Source organism: Lynx rufus, unplaced genomic scaffold (assembly GCF_022079265.1).
Source record: "Lynx rufus isolate CCGP_SWC_20201006 ecotype Redwood Valley unplaced genomic scaffold, mLynRuf1.p SCAF_7, whole genome shotgun sequence".
Taxonomy (NCBI): Eukaryota; Metazoa; Chordata; class Mammalia; order Carnivora; family Felidae; genus Lynx; species Lynx rufus.
This window is the reverse complement of record NW_025814889.1, coordinates 100196474-100214911: the sequence shown is the minus strand read 5'-3', so window position 1 is coordinate 100214911 and position 18438 is coordinate 100196474. Positions and strand designations below refer to the sequence as shown.

Below are 18438 nucleotides of genomic sequence, written 5' to 3'. Positions count from 1 at the left end.
ATATATATATATATATATATATATATATATATATACACACACACACACACACACATATATATGTATGTATATATATATGCATATATATGTGTGTGTGTATGTGTGTATATATATATACATATATATATATAATACTTGTGGTATTAAAATGTCATTGGAAAAGATGGAAAATTGGGGGGGGGAGTTCAAAAAAGTTTCTTAAGTAGGCAATATGAAAAAGGGTTGAGAAACACTGCTATAGGTTAAGAATCCAGCATTACTTTTCTCCATAAAATGACACTTTCCTAATACTATCTATTAAATGTTTCATCAATCCTTTCTCCACCTGCACATATCAGCTGTATAATACCTGAGCACCCACAGGTCCTTTTTCAAAATTGTTTTAATTATTCCTAACATATTTAGTCTTCTTATACCCGGCAGAATAAGTGTGTTGAATTCATTTTTTTACAAGTCCTACTGGGGTGAACCTGGGTGACTCAGTAGATTGCGTGTCCAACTCTTGATTTTGCCTCAGTTCATGATCCCAGAGTAATGGGATTGAGTCCCACATCAGATTCTGCACTGAGCATGGAGCCTGCTTGAGATTCTCTCTCCTTTTCTCTCTGTTCCTCTCCCCTCCTCATGCATGCTCTCTCTCTCTCTAAAAACAAATAAGAAATAATAAAAAAATAAAGTCTTACTGGAATTTTCATTGGGATTGAACTGAATTTACAGATTAATTTTGGAGAACTGACATTTTACACTGATGGCATCCATTTCTTGAGCATGGTATAGCACTCCCATTTATTTAAGGCCTTTATGCCCTTAATAAATTAAATTTTCTTTTCTTAGAGATCATATGCATTATTTATTCAGTTAAATTCATAATGTATAGTTTTAATTGTTATTGGGAATGGCATCACAGAATCTGTTATATTTTTAGTTAGCTATTGCTGATGCAGAGGAACACTACTGACTTTTGTAAATAGATCTTATATCTGACATTCTTATGAAATCTCTTATGAGATCTATAATCTTTCTGTTAACTTACTCGGGATTATCTCAACTGGAAAAAAAAAAAGAAGAGTGAGGAGATACTATGGCAGGGGAGACACCATGATCACAAAGGTAGTTTTCCCAGGATGAGGCTCATCCATTGCATTCCAGATGTCTTGACTCTTGGGATTTCCCCAAATGAGGGAAACTTGACTGCATAATTTGTGGTAGTAGGGAACTGTGTTCATGCTCTCCCCTCCCTGTGCCACCACACCAAAAAACAAAACAAAATAAAACAATCCAAAAACAAAAGAGAGAGGGGAGAAGAAGGAAAGAAAAAAAAGAAGAGGAAAGAAAAAGAAATACTTTCTCTGAAGCAGATAAGGAGCAAATCTAGTAACCTATATGTAGCAGGAAGAACAGAGAATTGAACCTTTGTGGAACACACTATGTAATAATCAGCTGGTGTGTTTAATGGCACAGGCAATTTCTGCTTTGCATTTGCAATGATCACCTTATTCAATTCTGCCTCATAAATACTTACAATTACTTTTGGCTTCCTTATTCATATGCTCAGTCCTTTTTGCCCTCTATAATTATGAATTTCAGAAAGGTATTTTATTACAAAAGATTAGAACCACTTGTATTGCTTTATCTCGGCAAGCAGAACAGTAGTCAATATTCTATGTCTTTCTTTGAACAGTCATTATTAATAATTCTGAACATTCTCACCAGTACTCAAAATGAGGAAAAAATTTAGTCCTATGGGTTGGAGGAAGAAAAAAATCTCTTCAGTAGTTTCCTGAATGATGACTATCAAAAATGGCTATGTCAAAGTGATCCTATTTGCCTGATGATCCAAATTTATTGCTTAATAAGAGCTTTAAGAGATTAGTTGCATCAAAATATACCATTCTCTAAATTGAACACTATCTACAAAATGAAATTATGCTCCATTGCAACAAACTTGGACAAAGTTTCCATGCAAACATATGACTATATAATCTGAAAATTTCCCCAAATAATCACAAGAAAAAACTAGATGACTTTAAATATTTTTAAGATGTTTTTAATATTTATTTATTTTTGAGAGACAGAGACAGAGTGTGAGCAAGGGAGGGTCAGAGAGAGAGGGAGACACAGAATCCGAAGCAAGCTCCAGGGTCTGAGCTACCAGCACAGAGTCCAACATGGGGCTTGAACCCACAGACTACAAGATCATGACCTGAGCTGAAGTCGGATGCTCAACTGACTAAGCCACCCCGGTGCCCCAAAACTAGAAGCCTTTAGAAACAAGTTCCTGAAAATGATTAAATCAATTGGGACTGAAAATTTCTTCACCACCTAAAAAATCCAAGAAATCATTTGGCCAACAAGTAGTTTCTACCAGAATAAAAGTGTAGCACTTGGAAAAACTTAAACATATGTATTTTAATGAAAAAAACAAAAACAAAAACAAAAACCTTTTTTTAAAGTAAGCTCTATGCCCAACATGGGGCTTGAACTCAACCCTAAGATCAAGAGTCACATGCTCTACTGACTGAGCCAGCTAGGTGTCCCTAAGCATATGTATTTTAAACAGCATCACTTGGATTTCTACACAAAGCTTTTTGTAAGCTAAATTAAATACAGTGCTAAGGCATACAAAAGAAACACTAAGATTAGTTCTTATTTAAGAGAACAGACTTCTATGTATCCATTAAGTGGGACAGATAGACAAATTTGTAACAATGGGATAATCTTAGCTGCCTTTAGTAGAGTAGGACTCAAAGTAAAATATAATGGCTTAGCAAGAAGGGAGAAAATCATAACAGAAACATCTTTATGAAGATGATCCTGTATAATTCTAAGACACGAGAACGTGACATTTAATGGAAACGTTTTCAAACAGAACAGTACTGATTTAATGTAGGTCATCATTAAAGGCGGCAGAGCCACCAATGGTATTGTTAACTCACTGTACTTTGTGTATATCTCTATGAAAACACAAGTTCACCCTATGTCATAATTTTGAGCACTTGGCAGTCAGAAATTATCCCTTCCTCTCCTGTTTTGTTTGTTTGTTTGTTTTAAAATTTCCTATACTCAGCATGGTGGATAGGTGTGTAGTAGGTGTTCAATCTTGGAAATGCTTTGTGTTTTCAAGTGATCTGATTATATGACTTAAGACTTTGAACTATTTCTAGATGTATTCACTATCACTGGGTTGTCTAATAGGCATATGACTTACTCTGCTTGAGCCACAATACCCTGAATTAGTTCAGTCTAGACCAATTATTCTAACCTCCAACTTGGACTTTTAACTCTGCCAGATGCTATTTGACAGTGGATTCTCCAATACTGAAAATCTTGCCAAGCATACATTATGTAGTTGCATAATTACAGCTTTCTAATACTCACTATGGTATTATTAGCTCAAGCTGTAGCTCATTTAGTGTACATAATTACAGCACACTCAGCAGTGAACACTGACCTACAAAAAGGGGGGGGTGGTTTCTGGTGCTGTTTTTTTATCTACTTCAATTAACAATGTTTGTAGTTATTACTAAAACTCCAAATTTTGACAAAGTTTGATATTCACATTACACTTTCATGTGCCTCTGGAATATCTAACATCACACTGATATTTTAGAACTGTGATTTCTGCTAATGGTTATTGAATATTATTTGAATAACACTTCAGGGTTTGTTTGTTTTTTTTTCTTTTCCTTCCTCTGGTGGGTGCCTGGTGGCAAAACAACAAGGGATAAAATGGTTTAAAAGAGTATGAGTCTTAAAGAAATGTTCTGCTGGAGAGTTATCATTTGTTAAATTTTTAGAATGCCTAGGGCATATTCACACTTCAGGAAATGACACTTTCTTGTCATCATTCCATTTACATATTTCACAGCATCCAGTACCCATCTTTAAGAGGCACAGGAGTTAGCCCTTAAGCAAATGGTAGTCCTAGGTGTGTTCTCACAGGATTTGGGATTGTTCTGGACATGAGGTATTAAGTCTTAGAGGAACTTGGGAGGGGCTCCAGTTGCCTGGGCATTTCCTCTCTGACTAGCTTCACATCTTATTGCTCCCCTGTCACTGTTACACATCTCCTCTGAGCCACTTTTCCTTAGCCTACATGCTCCTTGGGGCTTACCTGCATTACAAGAAAGATTAAAAACTTAACCCCAACATATGGCACTTAACTGCAACTCACAATATCAATAAAGAACTTTATTTTTAAAAAGAGATGTCCTGAAGACTATTCTTTTACCTTTCCTTAACTGAATTGTCATGAATAACAAGAGCTAATGCTTTCGCACATTATTTCACACTTGTAAATCTCTGTGAACCTTAAGAAGAAATCGCTTTAAGTGTGAAGTATATTTTCCATTTTATTCAAGTACTCAAATTCAAAAAAAATGATTTTTAAGGAAGAAGCTTCAGTTTTCAAACTAGTCCTAATTTACATTTTAATTGGAATATTAAATATTCTGAAGGTGAAAGCCATGGCTGCTTCAGTTTAAACGACCTCTTTCCATTTCCAAATACACATAAAAGTAATTTTAATTTATGTGGTTGAAAGTTCACATACTAATATAGACAGGAAAATTGATTTTAATTCCATAAAAGTCTTTTTGGTATTATGTAAAAAGATGCTTAACACCATAATCAGTTAAATAAAGGGGTTTTATTTTATGGGGTAATTTTTCAGACTGTGGTTTGACCAATAACACACACACATACACACACACACACACACACACACAAACACACACACAGAGTTTTCTTTATACTAAACCATGTTATAATATGGTTCCACTTAAAACATCTTGACATTTCCCTTACACTGGTCTTGTGACCATTATAGAACTGAATGACTATTATGAAACTCAGTGATAGGCTACATAAAAAAAAAAAAAAGGGCCTCTCTTGGTAAGTGTCAATAAAGTACAGATATGTTAGCCCAAGCCCCGCTTTGGGTGAGCCTGAGCCCGGCTTGGGGTCTGCACTCTCTTTCTCTCTACCCCTTGCTCACTCATGGTCTCTCTGAAAGAAAGGAAGAAAGAAAGAAAGAAAGAAAGAAAGAAAGAAAGAACGAACCAGAGATAAAAAAAAAAAGACTTTTGTTCATTGCTTTCGTTCATAATTGAAGGAAATATGAATTTAATTAGAGATAAATTAAAATAAAGATGTCATTTTTTTTCCCTATCTAGGTGTACAGACCCTGAAATGTATGCATAGTTATCCCTGGCTCATGCCTTCCTTTCACCCATCCTGTGTAAGGACTATAAGGACCCTGTATTAGACTTATTCTGTGCCATTCAAAAGAGCAGAACCAGGCTCTGGGTTCATGTTATAAGAAAGACAGATTTTTGCCTGAAACTAATATAACACTGTATGTTAACCACACTGGAACTTTTTTTTAAAAAAAGCCCACATCTACCAGTAAAAACATTTGGGTAACAGTATGTTTCATTTCTGATGAATACTTTAGAAATAAATACTAAGATTATATAACAGGCAAAAAAAATTAAGTCAAATTTCAGTTAACATAATGGAGAATCTCCCCAAAATTAAAAAATCCTCAAAAACAGTAGACCACATAAAGTAATGAATTTTTCATCGCTAAAAACTTCAAATAAGGTTGAATGTGATTAAATAAGGATTTCTGTATTAGAAATGAAATAAAATGTAACAAGAACAATGTTTTCTAGACATGTGGAATGCAGCAGGCCTGGTAACATTTGCCAGGCACGGCACTTCACCTTCAACAACTCATGCAATTCTAACAGAATACTGGGACGTAGGCAGTATCCCCTGAATATTAGCTCAGGGACTTTTAAATATCTTGGCCAGGCCAAACATCTAAGAGGTTGAATTCAAATCAAGGTCTTTCAGGCCCCGAAGGTTAGTAGTTTCCAACTGAAAAATGGAGTTAATAATACCTACTTATAGGATTGTTATGAGGACTTAAAAAAATAATAAATACCAAGTGCATATACCAGACTATCATGGATAATAATATTCTAGGTACTTTACATGTATAAACTCATTTCATCTTCAGAGCAACTCTATGAGGTAGATGATATTATCATCCCCATTTTACAGATGAGAAAACAGAAATGCTAGGATGTTGAACAGCTTGCCAAAAGTTACACAACCAGTAATTGGACTTGAACCCAGGGAGTCTGACTCCAGGTTCCAAGTTGGTAACTACTATGCTATGCTGCAGTCAGACACGGTGCTAGCAATTTGTTTTATACATTTGCAAGATTTCTCTTCTCAACAAGACAATTACTGTTGAGGGTAAAACATTGTCTTAATAAAACTAGGGTTGTTTGAGACATAAAAATTCAAACAAGGCCTACAGTTTTTTTCATCACTGTACAGTTCATAAATGTTCTGTGCTAAAGATCTCTGTCATCCTAACTTTAATTTACTTTACATGCTAATATCTAAGTAGGAAAGAGCTCCTCACTTCTTGATTCTTATTCCTCCACTCCTACTTCTGTCAAGGCTGTTGGAAACAAAAACAAATGACTCCGAGACAAAGCAAAAAATCTGGGCAGGTCTCCTATCTGACTTTGAGGGAGATCAGCAACAAATCTATCAGCTTTACCTAAATCCCTCTGCAACACAAACAATAATCATTTAAAAGAACCTTACGATTTCATTTGTAGATTTCCCCCCTTTTTGCCCACCCACCATATCTTCCTTGTAAGTACAAGACTTTTCAGGATCCATCCCTGTCAGTTTGTTTCAGAACCAACTTGTTTTGCCTCTGTCACCTGTTTCTTTTAGTCATTAATATTATTATTTATAATCTCTGAAGACTTTTTGTTCCTGGTTGGTCACTGACAATGTACTCCGGGAAGAAACAAGAACCACCCACTCTCAGGGAAGCTTTGTGAAGTGCCACTGTGATTGTTGCTAAGCCCGGTTTCTCTGTCCTACGCTGGACTCCAGAATGATGATTCACAAGCTGAGATTTAAGACTTGCTATTTCAAAGAGACAAACAAAATATTTATTTCTGTCTTTCTCTGGAGAAGTTATTTGAGTCACTCACATGTCTCTCTTGGTATTTAAAAGGCTATAGTTTTAAGTAATTATATGACAATCTTGATAAATGGATATAAACTGCTAGCAAAGCAGGGTGTTACTATTGTACTTGCAAAGAAAGCAGTGTTTTAACATTCACATGCGTTCTCTCATTTGATCCTCATAAAAACTCTATGAGGTTTTGGGGCGCCTGGGTGGCTCAGTCGGTTAAGCATCCGACTTCAGCCCAGGTCATGATCTCGCGGTCCGTGAGTTCGAGCCCCGCGTCGGGCTCTGTGCTGACCGCTCAGAGCCTGGAGCCTGTTTCGGATTCTGTGTCTCCCTCTCTCTCTGACCCTCCCCCATTCATGCTCTGTCTCTCTCTGTCTCAAAAATAAATAAACGTTAAAAAAAAAAAAAAACAACTCTATGAGGTTTTAATATCTTTGTATGAGTGACTGAAACAAAGTGGTTGAGCAAACTACCAGAGGGCCTGTCCCTGGTATGTGGTAGAACTGGAATTCAATCCATGTCTGTCAGATTCCAGAGCTCAAGTTCTTAAACCTCTATATTCAGCTATCAGGGACATTTCTCAACAACCCAGACAGGCCACTGGCAAATACTGCTGAAATACTTGGTTTACATCTTACACACTAGAGTCTTCTATCCACTTATAAAAATGTACCCCAAGCTACTTTCCCTGATATTCTCTGTGTCTTTAAATCCTTTCAGACAGTTCTGTTTTATCTCCTGATCACCATCCTCTGTGCTGCTTAGTGCCAAGAAAAGTTACTTTTAGCAAGAAGTCTCTTCTGGGGGTCAATTTCACAAATGTGGTCACAGCCATTACCCTTCAGTGGGATCAAGCTGAGTCCGGCTGAATCATCCCTGGGGTAATGAGCTGAACAGAGGCTGTGTGTCAGTGACAGCTAACTCATACCCTACAACACCCACCTTTAGGATCTTCTAAGAAGCAGGAAACCACTAGGCCAAGTCACTGGGGGGAAAATTTGGACCCCAGTTATCAAATTCAGATTGCTCACTGTTTTGGAGAACTAGCAACGCATACACCTGTGAACAATATTTTCCTAGAAAGATCCTTTTAGTGTCTCCAGCTGTTCCTTAACCTTCTGATCAGGTCTTCATAATTCAAAAATAACTGCCAGAGTTATGCAGGTGATTTTTGTTAGCTCAAGTCAAGCACTTGTTCCCTCATACTTAAGGTGCCTATGGCTGCTTTGCTAAAGGATTGTTTCATCAATAAATACTGGACTTGACCTTATACCTCTGTTGGCAGCACGGAAGTACAGAAATGTTGTAAGATATCTGGTAGTAATGATTATAGTAAGAAGCATTTCATGGGAATTTATTCTCTTCTTTAAAAGAAATGTAGACTATAAATACTAGAATCTGCCAGAAGAAAAAGAGAAAATCTTAGGTTGGCGGAATTGGAGAATTTTTGTGTTGTTATGTATCATTTTGACTTCAGTTTGCAAAGCTTTAGAAGTCTTTAAATAAATACAATTAAGAAGAAAACCTTCTCTGTGAGCCAGAGAAGCATTTTAGTATTTGTTCTGATTTATTTTTAATTTCTTGCTTACTAAAAAAACTATGAAAGATATTTTCTATTTTTTTAAGTTTATTTATTTTGAAAGAGAGCATGAGCAGGGTAGTGGCAGAGAGAGGGAGAGAGAGAATTTCTCTGCACTGCCAGTGCAGGGCCCAACATGGGACTCTAATTCACAAACTGTGAGATCATGACCTAAGCCAAAACCAAGAATCAGACACTTAACTGACTGAGACACCCAGGCGCCCATGAAAGATATTTTCTAAAATAAGATGTAGTAATGGCTGATAAACACCCAAAAAATTGTTGTATCTAATTAGTGCAATTTTTTTTTAATTTGTGAATTAAAAACAAGAGAGAGAGAGAGAGAGGAAGACAGAGAGAGGTCATCAATGGTTGCAGTGGTATGGTTCCTATAGCATGGGTGAGTTTAAACTGAAACAATCCTTCTGACAAATTAAGTCTGCATAGGTCCAACAGCAATCAGTCCAAGCTGAAATAGGAGGCAGGAGCAATGTCACCAAAGAAAATTGGGACTGATTATCAGTGTGTTTGACCAGGTCAGAGGAGTTTTACAAACAAAAGTTGTGGCAGAAAGACACTGTAATCTAGTATGTATGTAGATAAGATCAGATTTATATGTATGGCCATAATAATGTAATCATCTAATCTAATGTTAATTAAGTCATTACTAATAAATACTAATTTAACCTAATACAGGTTATAAAACTATATTTGAAGCATGGGAATTGGAAAAGCATGTGTGTGGTGGGGAGGAGAAAGTGATGAGGTAGGCTTCAACCTTCATCTTTCATAATAAGAGGTTGCTCAGAATGAATTGAGAGATGGACGTAAGAGTCCGACATACTAAGATAAAAATATCAACTTTCCTATTGAGAGACAAGATTTGGGTTCTGGAAGATTTGGGGGGGAAGTGATCCTAGGAAGTAGAGTGAGGATGTGGGAAAGAGACAGGGAAGGGAGAAAAGCCAGTAAAACATGGGTCAGGGAACTCAATCCCCCAGGGAAACTTCTGAGAAACTGTGTGGAACCCATCTTAGAATTGTCCTACCAGGGAATGGGGAAGCTGGTCCCACTAGCTGAAGATGGTGTTGACTGCTCTGCATTTCTGTTTCCAGTAGCACTAAGTGCACCTGTGGGGCCAGAGAAAGCCCTTCTGTGGAAAAGCAAAGATGCAGAGGGGTCAGCCAGATGGAAGCCATCGCCACAGCCATAGGCAGGTAAGCTTAGAGACGGGTGTTGCATAGGGGTGGGGTGCTAACAGCTTCTGTCAGACATCCGCTGGACTGAACCATGAAGGGTGAGCTTCCTAATATTTCAACTGTGAGTTGGGCCTACTTAGCCACTCTATCACTGGCCTCACACACAGAGGGCAGACTCTGCCTCAGTATGTTCACAGAATGGAAGCAGAAGGCACCCTGCCTCAGGCAGGTGCACACAAGAGAAAGAAGAGTGGGCTGAGGCAGGCCTCCTTAGTAGCCAGTTAAGTCACTCCTCCTCTATAGAGAAGGGAATGCCAGAGGAGAGAGAGAGGAAGGGCCCCAACAGAAATCAGCATATAAAAGCTAATACTGCAATTAAAAACAACAATGACAGAAAGGAGTGGAATTCACGTATTATTTCAGATTATCAAGGTATACACCCCCATACAGCTAAAAAATTGCAGAAGTTATCTTTCGGAGAGTGGGAATTGGACTAGGAGGAATAGAAAAATGACTGCTCTTTTTCACTACAATTTTAATCATGACATCTTATTATTTTAATCTTCATCCATGCATTATTTTGATAAAACATTACATTTGAAAAAACTATATGGCAGACCCACCACACTGAGGAGGAAAAAGTTTTTTTTAACAGATATGACAGAATAATCCCAGGTATAAAAAATTCTACATGAACAGTTGTTACTTTTATAATCAGGAAAATAAACATACATACTAAAAATACTTTAAAATACATAAATAAAGCATAGATGAGTTGGACTCACTGATACGGTCCTTCTACATTTTATACTTACAAGTATTATACTTATTAAGTATTTGATTTTATTTCAGTAATTAATTCTAAGAAGCAACAGTGAAAATAAATTTAAGAACATGAGTGGTTACACTATGCTAGTTCAAACACCCCTGTTTGATTGAAATGTCTGGGTCCATTGGGATGTAAATAAAACCAGTGAGGTACCAATGTGAAATGCAAGAAACTCCGGATTTGGAAGAAAAAAAAGAAAGAAAAAAAAGCCTAAATTGGAGTTCTAAATCTGCCACTCACTAACTCTGATGTTGGTTATGTTCTTGAACGTCACTGAGCCTCAGTTTCCCTCTGTAAAGGGGGTGTAACAATGCTTACCTCACAGGATTATTTTTGAGATGAAGTGAAATAATGTATGAAAGCACTGTAAACAGTTATATAAATACAGGTATATATTTGAAAACTGTTTTAAATATTAGATAGTAAAACAAAAAATACTTATAGATAACCTATTAATAGAAGAATTATAAAGGCACATTTTAAAATTAAAATTTCAAAAAACAATAAAATTAAAATTTCATTAGAAAATATATTTCAATTTAAAATGTATATGAAGATAGGGGCACCTGAGTAGCTCAGTGGGTTAAGCATCTGACTTTTGGCTCAGGTCATGGTCTCGTGGTTCATGAGTTTGAGCCCCGTGTCAGGCTCTGCACTGGCAGTGTAGAGCCTTTTTGAGATTCTCTCTTTCCCTCTTCCTCTCTGTCTGACCCTTCCCTGCTCTCTCTCACATGCACTCTTTCTCTTTCAAAAGAAAAAATTAAAATTAAAAGAATTAAGATGTTGATGAAGATAAAAATTTCCATCACTAGGTGCTAGCCAGTACATTGGCATATTTATAGCAATCCTGTTTTTCACATTACAATTTTTTTATCTCATTATAAAAGAAATATGTGTCTATTAATATATCCTCAAATGTGTCTTCACCCAAAATGACTTTCAATGGTTACAAAACATTTCATCAAGCAGCTGTGTAGTAATTTGACATCTTCCTATTGTTAAGATAGTTAGGTTGTTTCCAATTTTTCAGTAAAATTGACTTGGGTTCAGTATGTTCCTAGACAAATTGTTACACTCTGAGTCAGAATTGCCTATTTACTCATCTGTTTCCCTACACTGGACAATAAGCTTTGGGAGGAACTATTTTTTTTATGCCTTTGTTACTTACTGCCTAGTGTTTTGTCTGGCATATAATATCTACATATATAAATATGTGCTCTGTGAATGAACAAGGGAATGAGTTAACGAATGATGGTACTTCTCTACAATTTAAGTGGTATTGTAGGGATGCCCAAGAAAATGAGATAATCTTTATGAAAGTGCTTTGTGTGTTTTAAACTTCATTATCTTTTAATCAGCATTACTTTTGCTGTTTTTATTGTTACCATGAACCAGAACAATAAGAAAGAGACACTTGAGGGGCAGATGTGGGTGTCAGTGGGGATATGATATGGGAGAGAGGGGCGAAACACACCTCTTCCTCTCCTAGACACTGGCAAGCAGGCTCCATTTAGAGCCCTTTGTCTGCCTTGGCAAGGACACAGCTTTCATCTTAATAGAATCCTCTGCTGGCAGTGCAGTAAGTAGCTGTTTCAAAGCAGGAAGGAAAAACAGTAAAAGGAATGGCTGTGGGAGATTGTGAGAGGAAAACATTTTTCTCATTTTCTACTTAAAATTTGAGTTAGGAATACACAAAGGGGAATATATGGAAAGAAATGCAGACTGCCTCTGCATACCTAAGTTCTATGCTTGAGGCCAACACAAATGTGTATTTGCTAAAATCTGGATGTAATGTGCTGAAAAAAACTGTAGAGGTTAGAAAGTCTTGGAAGCAGTGTGTATTACAGGAGGAGTGCTATATTAAGGTAATTTCTGGTTTCAAGGGTGCACCAAGGAACCTTCTGGGTGATGGAAATAGTTCATATCGTGTTGGAGTGGTGGTTACATGGGTGTATACAACTGCCACAACTCTCTGAACTAAACACATAGGATCTCTGTGTATTTTATTGAATGTAAATTGTAGAGGCTGCTTTTAGGCAACTAACTTAAGCAATGGAAACCTGAATAAGTTTAAAAGATCCCATAGTGGCCACTGGGGCTGAATACAAACAGGCCCATCAGGTGGCCCACTTCAAAATATCCATAAGCCCTAGCTGACCAACTTATACCCAGGCACAGGTACCTAAAAAGGAAAATTCCTTAAGTTCCCATCCTTAAGTTCCCATACCTTCTTACTTTCCGCCCCCCCCCCCCACCTTAACTACAGCCTCCCACCACTGCCTCCTGGCTGACAGTCTCTCCTTTGCTGTCTAGCCCGCTGCTCCCTTGCAGTGTATTCAATAAACTTCTGTTTCCTTTGTTCTGCCTTGGGTGAATTCTTTCACCACCAGTGCTTCTGGCCTCTACCCTATCAGATCATGCCAAATAAATTATAACTCAATTTGAAAAATTATTAAGTAATAGAGAGACTCCTGGGTGGCTCAGTTGGTTAAGCGCTGGACTCTTGATTTTGGCTCAGTTCATAATCTCACGTCCATGAGTTTGAGCCCAGAGTCAGTCTCTGCACTGTGGAGCCTGCTTGGGATTCTGTCTCTCTCCCTCTCTTTCTGCCCCTCCCCAACTTGTATGCACTCTCTCTCTCAAAATAAATAAACTTTTAAAAAATTATTAAGTAATAGAGATTTTCTTTGTGGTTGCAAAAATAACATACATTCATTCTAGAAAGTTTAGAAAATACTGATAAGCACAAAGAAGGAAATAAAAATTATGTGGACTTTTATTGCCCAGAGATAATCACCCTTAACAGTTTGTGTCACTGTTATCTGAGTTTCCATCATCCTGCCATCCCATTTAGGAGGCTACCTAATAAAGCAATATTTATCATAATATGGACATAATGACCCAACCACTTATAAAATTTGTTCCCACCCAACATCCTCTAGCTTAACATGAGGTTTCATCCCCACCCATCCTGTCAAAGTGCTGGTCAGGCAGCCATTGCCTGAATGTTGGATATAAACATCCACAAATGTAATGGAAATTGACCTAAAGTGAATTATAATTTTTTAAAAAATCAAGGTATACTTCATAAAGTCAGTGAACATAATGTTGGAAAACTGCTGGGTCATGTAAAAGCCATGAAAAAATAAGGAGTCGACCTGATGTGCCTGTACTAAAAGAAAATAAACAGGTCTGATGATAAGCACTTCAAAAGAGAATGATTCGACTATTAAACATTACAAGAGGGGCGCCTGGGTGGCGCAGTCGGTTGGGCGTCCGACTTCAGCCAGGTCACGATCTCGCACTCCGGGAGTTCGGGCCCCGCGTCAGGCTCTGGGCTGATGGCTCGGAGCCTGGAGCCTGTTTCCGATTCTGTGTCTCCCTCTCTCTCTGCCCCTCCCCCGTTCATGCTCTGTCTCTCTCTGTCCCAAAAATAAATAAAAACGTTGGAAAAAAAAAAATTTAAAAAAAAAAAAACATTACAAGAGGCTCTTTGGAAAATAATGAAGCCCTCAAATTATTTTTGTTACAAAAGTTATGATAGTACTATATATGTCAGCCATAAAGTGGTGAAGAATATTATAACATACTACGATAAAATTATATTAAAAAGAAAAAAGCTAAAATCTCAACATTTTAAGTTTTTTCCCATTTAAAAAATTTTTTCTATAACATAGTAGCTCAAATATTAACGTGCATAGGAATCACCTGGAGATCTTGTTAAAATACAGATTATGATTCAACCAGGTCAGGAGAGGGGACATAGAGTCTGCATTTGTAACAAACTCCCAGGAATGCTGATTCTGGTAGTCTCTGGCCCTTACTTGAAAAATAAGACTGTAAAATTGTGGTTTCAGTAGATTCACTTTGCATGGCCTTTATTCAATACTAATTATCTCTGAATATTAAGAAACTCCTCTCTATCCTCCCAGCTATTTCTAATTTATTTATTTATTTATTTTTCAACGTTGATTTATTTTTGGGACAGAGAGAGACAGAGCATGAACGGGGGAGGGGCAGAGAGAGAAGGAGACACAGAATCGGAAACAGGCTCCAGGCTCTGAGCCATCAGCCCAGAGCCTGACACGGGGCTCGAACTCCCGGACCGCGAGATCGTGACCTGGCTGAAGTCGGACGCTTAACCGACTGCGCCACCCAGGCGCCCCCCAGCTATTTCTAATTTAACTGTTCTAGACACATACAATATACATTTCTTAAAATCACGTGAGGGCTCGTTCAAACAGATTTTTGGACCCTGATACCCACAGTTTTTCTCTTGGTAAATCTGGGGTGGGGTCCAAAAATTTGCCTTTCTTACTAGTTCCCAGGTGATGCTACTCTTGTTGGTCCAGGTATATGTGCCATGAATCACTAGTTTAGACTGATAGCAAATAACTTCAGGGTGTTGTTTACAATACTCAAATTAGACATTCTGCTTGTAACATCTGAAAAACAAAGAACAAGATAGAAATTGTACAGATCACAGGAACAAGCCCCAAACATTAAACTATCTAAATGTTCCTGCTATTTACTGAACTCAATGATCCAGCTCACTGCCCAAGGTTCAGTATTATTTTGTATATGATGTATGTCAGTGTTCTCTGTTTTGACTATGAAATTATTTTTATTAATGATTCTCTATAATTTGTATTTTTAATTATATTTCCAAAGAGAGTAATAAAACTGCATATATTAGATATGCTTAGATTATCAATTGTTTTATGTCTTTGCTGTTCACAAAGGATCACCCCTCACTTTACAGGTAGCAGCTCTGCTATCATCTTGTGCTTGCATTATTAGAATGTGCAAAATTGGTATAAACTACTCACTACACACATTTTCTTCGTATGGATCCTTTCAGACAATCCTCTCGTTTTGAGAAGATAAATGCAGATAATACAATCAAATCCACTTCCTATATTTGTAATACAGTGCAATACAATGCAATAGGCAAAAAATCAACAATCAACTTAAGACTTCACTATAATAACCCTCGTCCTCTGAGGACCCACCACTCAGGATACTGCAAACCTTTAATTACTACTCTTAGTATTGTTATTCAGTAGGCAGTGTAATCATGTAACTTCATTTTCATCCAGCACACAGGTTTGCTATCAGTCCAGAGTGCTGTCATGGGAAGCTATGTCAGATACCCCAGGAAGAAGCAGAGTTTGTAGTGGCTACGCGCTCTAACTCTAGAGCCAGATAGTATATAGTTCACATCCTGGCTCTATCATCTACTATGAGTTCTGCAGTCTTAAGCAAGTAAATGGATCACTCTGCTCTCAATTTTCTCATCTGTAAAATGGGAATAATAATAGAGCATATTTCACAATATCATTGTGATACTCAAATAAGTTAATATGGTAAAGAATTTAGAACAGTTCCTGGCACAAATTTAAAAGGCAATAAATATAACTATTTTATTACGTCCCTAACACTGAACTGGAAGTCAGAAGACCGGGGTTCAAGTCTTGGCTCTGTCACTAGTTTTGTAACTTTAGGTAAGCTATTTCGCCTTTCTGAGCTTTGTCTGCAAAACAGGGCTCACGATCCCTGCCTTGCCAAGCTGACAGAGTTGTGATCTCAAATAAAATAGTACATGTAAATGTGCTTTAGAAAACTGTAAAGCACTATATAATAGAAAGAGTCAAAAATCCTTTTTTATAGTTTTCTCTTATTATAAACCTTATTTTAATGCATTTAATTATATGAAATATTTTATAGAATAGAAATATGATCAAAGCAGGAAAGTATTCTGAATGAATACTTTCTTTTCTTACATTTTTATAGTCACTTACTTATCAATTTAATTTTTTTCTGAGATTTAATGTTTATGTATTTTTGAGACAGAGAGAGACAGAGCATGAATGGGGGAGGGTCAGAGAGAGAGGGAGACACAATCTGGAGTAGGCTCCAGGCTCCCAACTGTCAGCACAGAGCCCGATGTGGGGCTCAAACTCATGGACCGTGAGATCATGACCTGAGCCAAAATCAGATGCTTAACCAACTGAGCCACCCAGGCTCCCCTTTTTCTGAGATTTAAAATGAAATTCATTAGAATAAAATTTCTACAGTGTCCTTTTCTCCACTAAAAATAAAAGAAACATTTTGCCATCACTAGTCTTCTAGCTGTCTAGTATGGTATAGTATAAAAAGTGTGGGTTTTGAGAACAGAAGACCAATACAGGTCCCATGTGAGCTATGTGACCTTGCCCAAGTCATTTAAATGTTCTGAGCTTCTGGTTTTATCACAGGAATGATAGTAGCTGTACAGCCCACCTCCCTAGGTAGGCCCTAGAGGGAACCTAATGAAATATAAATTTTCATAGTTGCATAGGTTGAAGATAGCATCAGATATATATTTAGCCCATGAATCAGGGAATTTTTTTCATAAAGACTGAACAGTAAATATTTTAGGCTTGGCAGGCCATAAGCCTCTGCCAAACTACCCAATTCTCCCATCGTTGCACAAATGCAACCATAGACAGTATATAAACAAATTGACATGGCTGTATTCTTTTTTTTAATAAAAGTTTTATTTGTTTATTTATTGAGCAAGAGACAGTGGGGGAAAGGCAGAGACAGAGACAGAGAGAAAATCCCAAACAGGCTCTGTGCTGTGAGCACAGAGCCCAATGTGGGGCTCAAACTCACAAACTGTGAGATTGTACCCAAGACAAAGAGTCAGACCCTCAACTGACTGAGCCACCCAGGTGCCCTGGAATGGCTGTGTTCTAATAAGACTTTTGTGGTAGGGTCCCCTCCTAAGGGGAAAAAAAACAAAACAAACCTCAAGGCAACCTGGCTATACACGTATGTGACAACATCCCTCATGACCTTGTAACATGAGACCATTTAATCAGACTACATGTCTGTGTGCTACCATATATGAGAGACAAAGAAGTAGGAAAAAAAAAAACTAACCCACATGGCGTTCGGGGCTCAGTTCTTCGGGTACGAACCAAACTGAGCCGTGCCAGCAGGAATAAAGTTGCTTCCTGGAAAGAAAAGGCTCGGTGTCACAACTCAATGTGCGAGAATCCTGCTACCCTTTGTGGACACTGAAGTTTGGTTTTCATATAAATTTCACATGACATGAAATATTCTCCTTTCAATATTTTTCAAACCATTTAATTTACCATTCTTGGCACAGAAGCAGGCAGTGGACTGAAACTGGCCTATAAGCCATACTTTACTTACCATGCCTAGCACATAGCAGATGACAGTAGCTAATATTAGACATATAACGTTGATTTATAAAATGTAAACATTAGGTATAATCTATTGGCAACTTTCCTGTTCTTCATCATGACCTGAAGACTATCAGCCATTGTCCCATTATCACAGCTGTACTCTCCCAATAGATATAATTCATCTGGAACTGTGGGTTTGGCACCCTCTAAAGCCTTGATTTAGACTCTTACTAAATCTTTCATATATATCAAATTTTAATTTTCTCATTTTCAATTAAATGTGAAAAATCTTTTTTTAAGTAAAGTAATTCTCATTCTAAAACTTTCAAAAAACAGAGAAAAGTAAAAATAATGAGAATCTCTCATAATGATAGCATTCATATCAGTTCCTGCTTATGTTTTCTACCTTCCCCTTTGAAGACTATTCTCTTTACTGAAAAAACAAAAAAGAAGTAAAGCAACAGTTAAGTGGTTACACTTTCTCTGCCATCTGTCAGTATTACATCATTTTCTACCTCCAAACATAGCTTTGTTTTGTTTTGTTTTAACTGAATTGTATTTGTTATCCTCAACTTCAGCTGGTTCTGCACTTTATCCTTCCTGAGTTTTTCTTCCAATGTGTG

At 37.3% G+C, this 18438-nt stretch overlaps 1 non-coding gene across 1 annotated transcript; it reads left to right on the top strand.

The window, feature by feature from the left end:
- The first annotated feature begins 1076 nt into the window (after positions 1-1076).
- Positions 1077-1237, top strand: LOC124502824 (U1 spliceosomal RNA). The gene has a single exon (XR_006960072.1). It is a non-coding gene; the product is annotated as a U1 spliceosomal RNA (small nuclear RNA).
- Positions 1238-18438: the final 17201 nt, after the last annotated feature.